Genomic DNA, 10,000 nt, shown 5'->3' with positions numbered 1-10,000 from the left:
GGAATAGCAATAAATTCTAAATAAAATGCAAAATAATGGTAACTAATACAAAAACATACAAGAACAGAAAATTGTGAAACCAATTGAAAAAGCAGGGAAAATTTTTCAAACAAGTTGATGAATTTTAATAGTTGTAAAGTATTATAACGGATGATGCCAGATGAAAGAAACACATAAAAACGACGGAGCGAAACAGCTAGAGATTCTTTAGAAAAATTAAACCTTGTTTCTAGAAAAAAAGAATTTTTAGAACACATAAATTATGACAGCAAATAAACGTTTTAAGAGCAATAGTGATTTCAGTTTTATTCTATGGGTACGAATAAAGGATGTCGAATGATGAATGTAAGAAAATATTCATAGCTTTTCAAACTAAATTTTATAGAATGTCGTTTCATATTTCATAGAACATTCAACTGACGAGTTTTCGTTGAATGTTAAGAGTGTTAAGAAATGAGTGTTAAGGAATGATGTTGACAAGGTGGTAAAGCATGGTACGATAAATATGGTCATGTCTTGATAAAAGGCCAATAGAAAAAGAAGTAATATGGAGACTAAAAGCGGAACGGTTGAGCGACGTCAAGAAGTGAACTACGAACAGCATGGTGGAAACTATCAATTTGGTAAAAAAAAAATTTTTTTAAAGAGCGGGAATTATGGTGAGAAGCGATTTATTTCACGGGTGATCTACGGCGTCCCTAGGGTATCGATCTTAATCAGACAATTGTAAATAAACACACATACACGCACACATCTAAACGCACACACACATACAGACACACACATACACCCGTAAACATAATACATACATACACACACACACATATAGTAAATGAAATGGAATCTGGGAATCCAATATTCCAGGATTTTACACTCACGCTTTCCACCTTGTTAATTGATATATTTAAAACATACGTTGTTGAAATAGTTGTGGCCAAGAGATAAAGAGGATACGAACCCGTCCATTCTTTAGCTTTATATATATATATATATATATATATATATATATATATATATATATATATATATATATATATAAACTCCATTCTATATATATACACACTTATGTATATACACAGAGAGAGATTACCATTACGGGGTATGAAAATTATAAATACCAATTGCTACCATACAATGACGTTAATGTTTTAATATTAAATCTAATATTTATCTTCGTACTTCTGAGCAAATATTTCGATTGTGTATTAAATTACAAAACTTTACTTCTGCTTCAGAGTATTGGGTACTCGTTATTTTGCAAGTGTATATATATATATATATATATATATATATACTTTACAACATATATACAAGTATGCGTAAATATCCATACATGCTTAAATGTGCGTATTTATGTATGTATGTATATATGTTTGTGTTAGAGAAGTCGGCTATGATAAAGCTGATTGCATAACAGAATATCTATTCCTTTCTCTATTTATATATGTAGGTATATATATGTATATATATATATATGTGTGTGTGTGTGTTTGTGCATGTACATATATATATATATATATATATATATATATATATATATATATATATATATATATATATATATATATATATATATATATGTACATATATATGCATGTATATATTTGCATATATATATATATATGTATATGTATATATATATATATATATGCATGTATATATTTGCATATATATATATATATATACATACAAATATTTTTAGATTCCTGTCTAAATATATACACATTTATATATATATATATATATATATATATATATATATATATATATATATATATATATATATATATATATATATGCATATATGCGTGATTATGCTTATGCTTGTGCCAACTCATATATATGAATACACGTATGTATGTTTATACGCATACGTATATACGTGCATATGTATACACCACACACACAGCAAAATATATATATATACACATTACACACATACACACACGCATATATATACATACACACACTTACATATATATATATATATATACACAAGTACATATATATATATACAAGTACATCCATATATATATATATATATATATATATATATATATATATACATACTTACATAAACGTACCAGTGTACCTTGGCTCTCTTTCCATAAACATCATCTGCAGATGTTTCCTTATGAAAGTATAATTTCGTTTTCATTTTCATCTTCCATACATATATATATATATCATATCCATTTATATATTTTATTAATATTTCTATATTTTGTTTCAAATTATAAATTTTCATTTATCATTTTATTGCTGATGGAAGTTTCTCATGAAATTACATATATTTCCTTTACTCATTTCCTGAAGTCATTTCATAAATATCCATTTAGTTTTTTTTTTTCTACTACTACTACTACTACTACTACTACTACTACTACTACTACTACTACTACTACTACTGCTGCTGCTGCTGCTGCTGTTACGACTACTATTACTGCTCCTACTAACAATAATAATAATAATAATAATAATAATAATTCTCTCTACTAGTGGCACCGGCGAAAAAAGTGGTAGAGCCGTCTATGAATCTTACAAGAGTTCATCAATTAAATTTGGATTGTTTTCAACGTGTTATAAGTTTTTACTGTTAGCAGTGTCGTTCAAATTGTTCAAATCGTTGTTTTTAAATGGTCAAATATTAAGTTGTGTGTGTGTGCTTGTGTGTGTATTTATATATATTTGTTTATTTTTGTGTGTGTGTGTATTCCTAAAAGTGTAACCGCCTCTAATTCAACAGCAGCAGATGAGGTGAATAGTCACTGAGAATTCAAAGTTTCTTTAGGATAACATGTGGCAAATATTGTTTTTTTTTTTTCATGTATATCCTAGGTCTATTCTTCTCTGTAAATCACAAACATAAAAATCGTAGCACCCACTACTGGTTTAATCTATGAGCACTTTGAATGATTAAGTATTTTGCCTAGATAGACTTAAGATTGAACAATCGAAGTTCATGTACGACTATTTACTACATATCCAAACACAATCGTACACCTATACTTACAAATATATATGTACATATATACATACATATATATACATATTTATAGCCTTACATATATATATGTTTGTATGTGTATATATATATATATATATATATATATATATATATATATATATATATATATATATACATATATATATATGTATGTATATATATAAATATATATATATACATACACTTACATAGTTTCATACATCTATCCACCAGCTGACGTGCCTACGTACATACATACAGCTACATCGTTTTAATATTGTCAAAAACTACAATAATAGGTACGAGCGTTAAATCTTGATTAGCTGCCATCTCAAACTTAATCTGAAATGCTGTTATATGACATTATTATATAAAGGCCATTATTTACTCGTTCCTGTTCTTCTGAAGTATAGCAATGTCTTCTTCTTCTTATCATTATTATTGTTGTTGTCGTTGTTGTTGTAGTTATTTGTGCGTTTTATTGTTGTTTGTTGCTTTAGTCGTTGTCGGTGGTTTCATTGTTCTTGCTGTTGTTGTTCTTGTAGTAATTTTTCCCCCTTTCCGTTTCTTTTCTCCTTTCTGTCTATGCTTCTTCATCGCCATGTTTTCTTTCTATTTCTTCTTCTTCTTCTTCTTCTTCTTCTTCTTCTTCTTCTTCTTCTTCTTCTTCTTCTTCTTCTTCTTCTTCTTCTTCTTCTTCTTCTTCCTCTTCTTCTTCTTCTTCATTTTCTTCGTTTCTTCCTCAGTTTTCTTCTGCATTTTCTTCTTCTTTTTCGTCTTTCGTCTTCCTCTTCTTCATTTTCTTCTTCTTTTCCTTCTTTCTTCTTCCACATTTCTTCTTCCTTTCGTAGTCTTCTTTTTCTTCTCTGTTTTCTTCTTCTTCTTCTTCTTCTTCTTCTTCTTCTTCTTCTTCTTCTTCTTCTTCTTCTTCTTCTTCTTCTTCTTCTTCTTCTTCTTCACAGTCGTCGTCTTCTTCTTTTCCTTCGGTTTTCATCTTCCTACACATATTTATTCGTAATCGACTAATCTCACTCTTACTTATTCTTTTTCTTCATATTCTTCGTCTTCTTCTCGTTGTTCTTCTTCTGCAGCTACTACTACTACTACTACTACTACTACTACTACTACTGCTACTACTACTACTTATTCTTCGTTGCTTTCTTATTTTGCCCCCTTTTTCGTTTTACATGTAATTCTCCCCCTGCTTCTTTGAAGGTGGCTTCCGCCTCCACCTCCACCTTCTATATTTTCTCCTCTTCTGCACGATTTTTTTTTCTCTAGATCAATGTAGATTCTATACGGCATGACGTCACAGATCCACATATACATACAACAAAATATACATACATTCATACACACATACATACATAACTTACATACATTACATAATACATACATACACATGAGCTAAGACGTAAATATTAGAAAACACTCACCTACTTATAGATACGTCTGTATATGTTAGTATCACTTTTGTGTATATAGATAGATAGATAGATAGATACATTTCTTTTATTAGCCACACAGGGCTCAACGAAGATGGGACAAATACAATGTAGAGCTTTTCTTTTTGGGAGGGGGAAGGAAGGAAAAAAAAAAAAAAAAAATTGGTGGTGTCGATCAAAAGGGATCGTAGGAAGGGAAAAAGGGGCAGTTCGATCAAAAGGGATCGAAAAAAAAAGAAAAGGAAAGGCCGATCAATAGGGATCGTGTATCACACAGTAATGTTCTCGTGTAAAAAGAGGGGAGGACAGTTTAGGTTTAGCCGTGGAAGGAAAAGCCCACGGAAAAGACCACGGTAACCTTGGTCAATATTCTCATTGAAGAAACTATAACAGTAAGTGACTCTCTTTTGCCTTTTTGTTTTTTTGTTTTTTTCTTGTTCATAGGGTTATGCTCAAGATGGCTCCGTCGTTCACACGTGCCATCCTTGCTACATTCACCCATCTTTTTTTGAAGCATTCACTAGACAAGACTTCCCTTTCTACTCTCAACTTCCTCTTCAGGTGATACTTGAAGAAGTTGATGAGAGATTGCCCAGAGAGGAAAGTCTTTGTCTCTAGACCTTTTAGACGCGTCCACCATACACATTCTTTCGCCATAGCCACAAGTACGATGAAAATAGCTCTTCCTTCCCATTTAAAGGAAGGAGGCGCGACAATATTCACGATAGACTCGGCTGATAGACCGACTCGTCCCACACGCGGTCTGTCTTTACGCTCTGAGTTCAAATTCCACCGAGGTCGACTTTGCCTTTCACCCTTTCGGAGTCGGTAAAATAAGTACCGGTTGTGTAATATCGTCTCTTGAATTTACCTTCTGTTATGCTTATATAATGCTTTTGTTCAGTATTGAAATCCATGTAACTTTTACCTTCGGAAACTACTGCTTCAGCGTTGCAGGTCATGCCTAGTCTTAGACGTTAAAACAAGAACGACAAACATTTATTGTTGAAAGATTTCAATACATGGTAGTATAGTCTTATTTGATATAAAATAAAAGAAATATTGTTTGTGATCTCATTTTACCTGCCTTAAATCAGAATAAATAAGAATTCTATAGATGATATGATGATGGGGATGAGGACTCTTATCAAATAAGTTGCGCTGAAGATAGATAGTTTCACCAGTTTTTTGTGTAGTAGCAGTATTTGTTATATTGTGTTTGAAATTGAAGGGATTATTACTGTGTAAATGTTTATACATAATATATAACAGATAGTAGAAATTGTATATCGGTGGATTTTTCTTAGGAATCTATCTCCATTATATACTGACAGCGGGTTGCAAGAAAAGTATGAAATAAGAAGCTAGAAAGTGGTGCTCAAAAACGATGGGCTAAAATTATGCCTGCATGGGTGCGTACTTCATTATTTACATACTTACATATGTATATATATATATATATATATATATATATATATATATATATATATATATATATATACATATATACACACACACTAATCATACACACACAAACATAACACAAACACAAACACAAACATACATGCTGAAGAAGAGAGTGGGTAAATACCGACACATGTGCACTTGTGTCAGCGTGGCTTAGTGGTTAGGGCATTCCGATCACGAACGTAAGATTGTCAGTTCAATTCCCAGCGACGCGTTGTGTCCTTAAACAAAAACTTTATTTCACGTGTCTCCAGTCCACTCAGCTGGCAAAAATGAGTGGTACCTGTATTTCAAAGGCCCAGACTTGTCACACTCTGCATCAAGCTGAATCTCCACGTGAACTAACTTAAGGGTACACGTGTCTGTGGAGTGCTCAGCCACATGCACGTTAATTTCACGAGCAGGCTCTTCCATTGATCGGATCGGTCAACTGGAACTCGCATCGTCGCAACCGACGAAGTACCGTTGATAAAGTATTTTCCTCTCGCTTGCGACTCGTTTTTCACATTAGTACATTTACTGATTGACCTTTTTTTCTTGTCCATGATTGTATTTCAACACATCAATAGAAATTACTTTCTGTACAGCAAAAGACTTTTGCATATTATAATAAAAAAAATTAAAAAAATAAAAACTTGTTTTATATTTAGCAAAACAAAAGAATGTCTACTTCCGTTTGAAAGTGGTCTTCGTATATAGTAACGGGGCGTGACTTTCTGCTTCTGTATGATCAATTGTCGCAATGGCGTGAAACTTGAGTCACGAGAGAATGAAGTCAGAATATGCGCGTGTGTGTATGCGGCTATATATATATATATATATATATATATATATATATATATATATATATATATATATATATATATATATATATATATGTATGTATGTATGTATGTATGTATAGATTGGGTACATAAATATGAGTTTTCACTCTCTCTGTCTATCTCTCTTTATCTGTCAATCACTTTATATGCGTATATATATAAGATATATATATATACATATATATATATGCACATTTATATATACGAATATATATATGCACATATATAAATATTTTTATATAAATATTATCATAAAATCAACATCAACATCACCATCATCATTATTGTTATTATTATTAAAATGACTTGCTCAAACAATTCTTAGGTATATATATATATATATATATATATATATATATATATATATATATATATATATATATATGCACAGAAGTAGGCGCATTTATACGGAAGTACATAGAAGGACAGACAGACGGATAGATAGATAGATAGGTAGATAGATAGAGATTGCATTTATATATAATAAAAAGAGTATATTATATATATATATATATATATATATATATCTATATATATATATATATATATCTATATATATATATATATATATATATATATATATATATATATATATATATATATATATATATATATATATATATATATATATATATATATATATATATGCGTATATGTGCGTCCTTGTATAGATTTGTGTGAATAATAGTCTTTACATTTTCATGCATAGACAAATATCTGCATATTCATATCTCAAAGATCTAAGAGAATTGAAGAAACATCTGGCAAGTTTCCCAGAGTCACAAGTATGTTAGTACACGACTTCAATCAATCATACACATATATACGTGTGCGTGTGTGTGTGTGTGGTGGGGGGGTGTTACTGTTGATATTGTTGTTCCTGTTACTGCTACTGTTATTGTCATTGTTGTTGTCGGTTTTTGGTCTCGGGTTAAACCAGATATAGCAAACTTATGATCAATGACTTTCCAACGGAGACCATCACGTTTTTTTGTTCTCAAACAAAGCACATATTGAACTTCATTATTTCATGTCAGTTGCCAGCATTCGTTATTTCTTTTTTTTATTTCTTTTTTTATTTATCTCTTTATTTACTTATATATTTTCGGCAATACGGTGTGTGTTATTTGTAGAATGTTTATTTGCGACTATAATGACACACAAAGTAAAGCAAAAGAAAAGCAAACAATAAGAAAAAAGACGATAGAAGAAGAAGAAGAAGAAGAAGAAGAAGAAGAAGAAGAAGAAGAAGAAGAAGAAGAAGAAGAAGAAGAAGAAGAAGAAGAAGAAGAAGAAGAAGAAGAAGAAGAAGTCGACGATTTGAAGTAGGAAATACGAAGGTTTTGGTCAATGAAGATAGCGGAGGTGATACCAATAGTAATTGGAGCACTTGGAAGTATCAGCACTCAACTACGTCCCCGCAATGTAGCCGTTTGGCAAAGTGAGCGGTAGGAAAAGTAACAGCCCTTTAAAAAAATCAAGTACTGCGGTCGATTTGTTCAACGAAAACTTTTAAGGCGGTGCTCCAGCATGACCGCTGGGCAATGAGTGAAACGAGTAAACGATAAGAATAGAAAGCACTAAAAGGATGACGTGTGTAGCGACTTTGTATGACTCGGGGGCAATGTTTGTCTGTCGATATTTATTCATCGACATGCTTGGAAATCAATAAACGCCGCATCATTCATTGCTATGAATGCATTAATACAAACATAAGGAAGAACGTTAAAGATAGGAAATGATACAAATATAATGATACAACAGAAAACAAAAACAAAAAGATCACAAGTAAATATGAGTGTGAAGACTATATACAAAGCAAATGATTCTACACAAGCAACTGATAGACATCAGGAAATGTAATCCGGTATGCAGTGTAAATTGCCTTATCAGGCACTTTTACAGAGATAATTAAAGATCAGAGCAGGCTTTCTTTAATGTATCACTATTGGAAGTAATACTTTTGAACTTTTCTGATAAACAAAGCATACATCTGTGAGATCCACTGATATACGGTCTAATGGATTTGACGATTCACCAACTCTCTTTAAAATCTCAGACTTATAATGATAGAGAAGATGTGATTCGTTTATCAATGAGACTCAAATGAGCTGAAAACGCTTAGTTTTAATAGTATTCCCAGTAAATCAATATTAACCTCTTCTGCTCCAGGTACGTTCGTGGCATTCACACACTACATAGATGTTTTTGGGAGACATATACAGTGAAGAGGAAACGATACGTTGGTATTATAATTACATTGATTTAAAAGGTTGTAGAATATTTTATGTGCAATTTCTGATATTAATCCTGGTTCGCAGTCGCTAGATTTTCCATACAACTATAGCTAACTTTGATGTCATTACTAATGAATAGTTTACGATAACGATTATGTTACATTACAAGCAATTATTCTCCGTATTCAGCGCAAATGTTATCAGGTTACTTAGTAAAACATTCCTTCCGTATTATATATATATATATATATATATATATATATATATATATATATATATATACATATATATATATATATATATATATTATATATATATATATATATATATATATATATATATATATATATATATATATATATATATATATATATATATATATATATATATATATATTTGTCTTACTACTGTCGCTTCTCATTCATTTGAGATAGGTATATACACGGGTGTGTACAAAACTTGCTTTAGATTTACTCTGTTCGTATCAATAATCCGAACCCAGAGTCCATGGAACCGGATCAAATGCCCGTCAGGTCTTTTGTTCCAATCGTCTGCGTATTCTCAGTTAAATATATTATTACAGGTTACTAAACCAAGACTGACTTTTACTAACTAGATAAGCATTTCTAATTACATCTCTTACTGCTCACAGCATTGAATTTGTTAACTTACCAATTCTACACATGCACGTTCTCTTCTATAATTATTCCAGTAGAAGACTAAAATAAGTTCTACTTTGAATTGGATTATAAAAATAAATCTAATTCTGAAGATGTCGCCAACAATGACAAAACTAGAAAATCTATGCATGATAATAAGAATGTCGTCTCCGTCAAGCACTAAACATTGTTTTTAATGACATAAGACGCCCTCTGTAGGAAGTGTAATGTTATTTGGAACCGTACATGTCATAAACCTTCTGGTTTTATTCCAGCTTCTGATAATTAAGTAAATTTGAAAGTACAAATAACTTACACAGAAATAGATTTAATTAATTTTGTAAAGAAAAAAAAAACGTGTAGTAATTTACGAACAATAAAA

This window comes from Octopus bimaculoides, chromosome 23 (assembly GCF_046866305.1).
Source record: "Octopus bimaculoides isolate indiv1 chromosome 23, ASM4686630v1, whole genome shotgun sequence".
Taxonomy (NCBI): domain Eukaryota; kingdom Metazoa; phylum Mollusca; class Cephalopoda; order Octopoda; family Octopodidae; genus Octopus; species Octopus bimaculoides.
Note: the sequence above shows the minus strand (reverse complement) of the source record.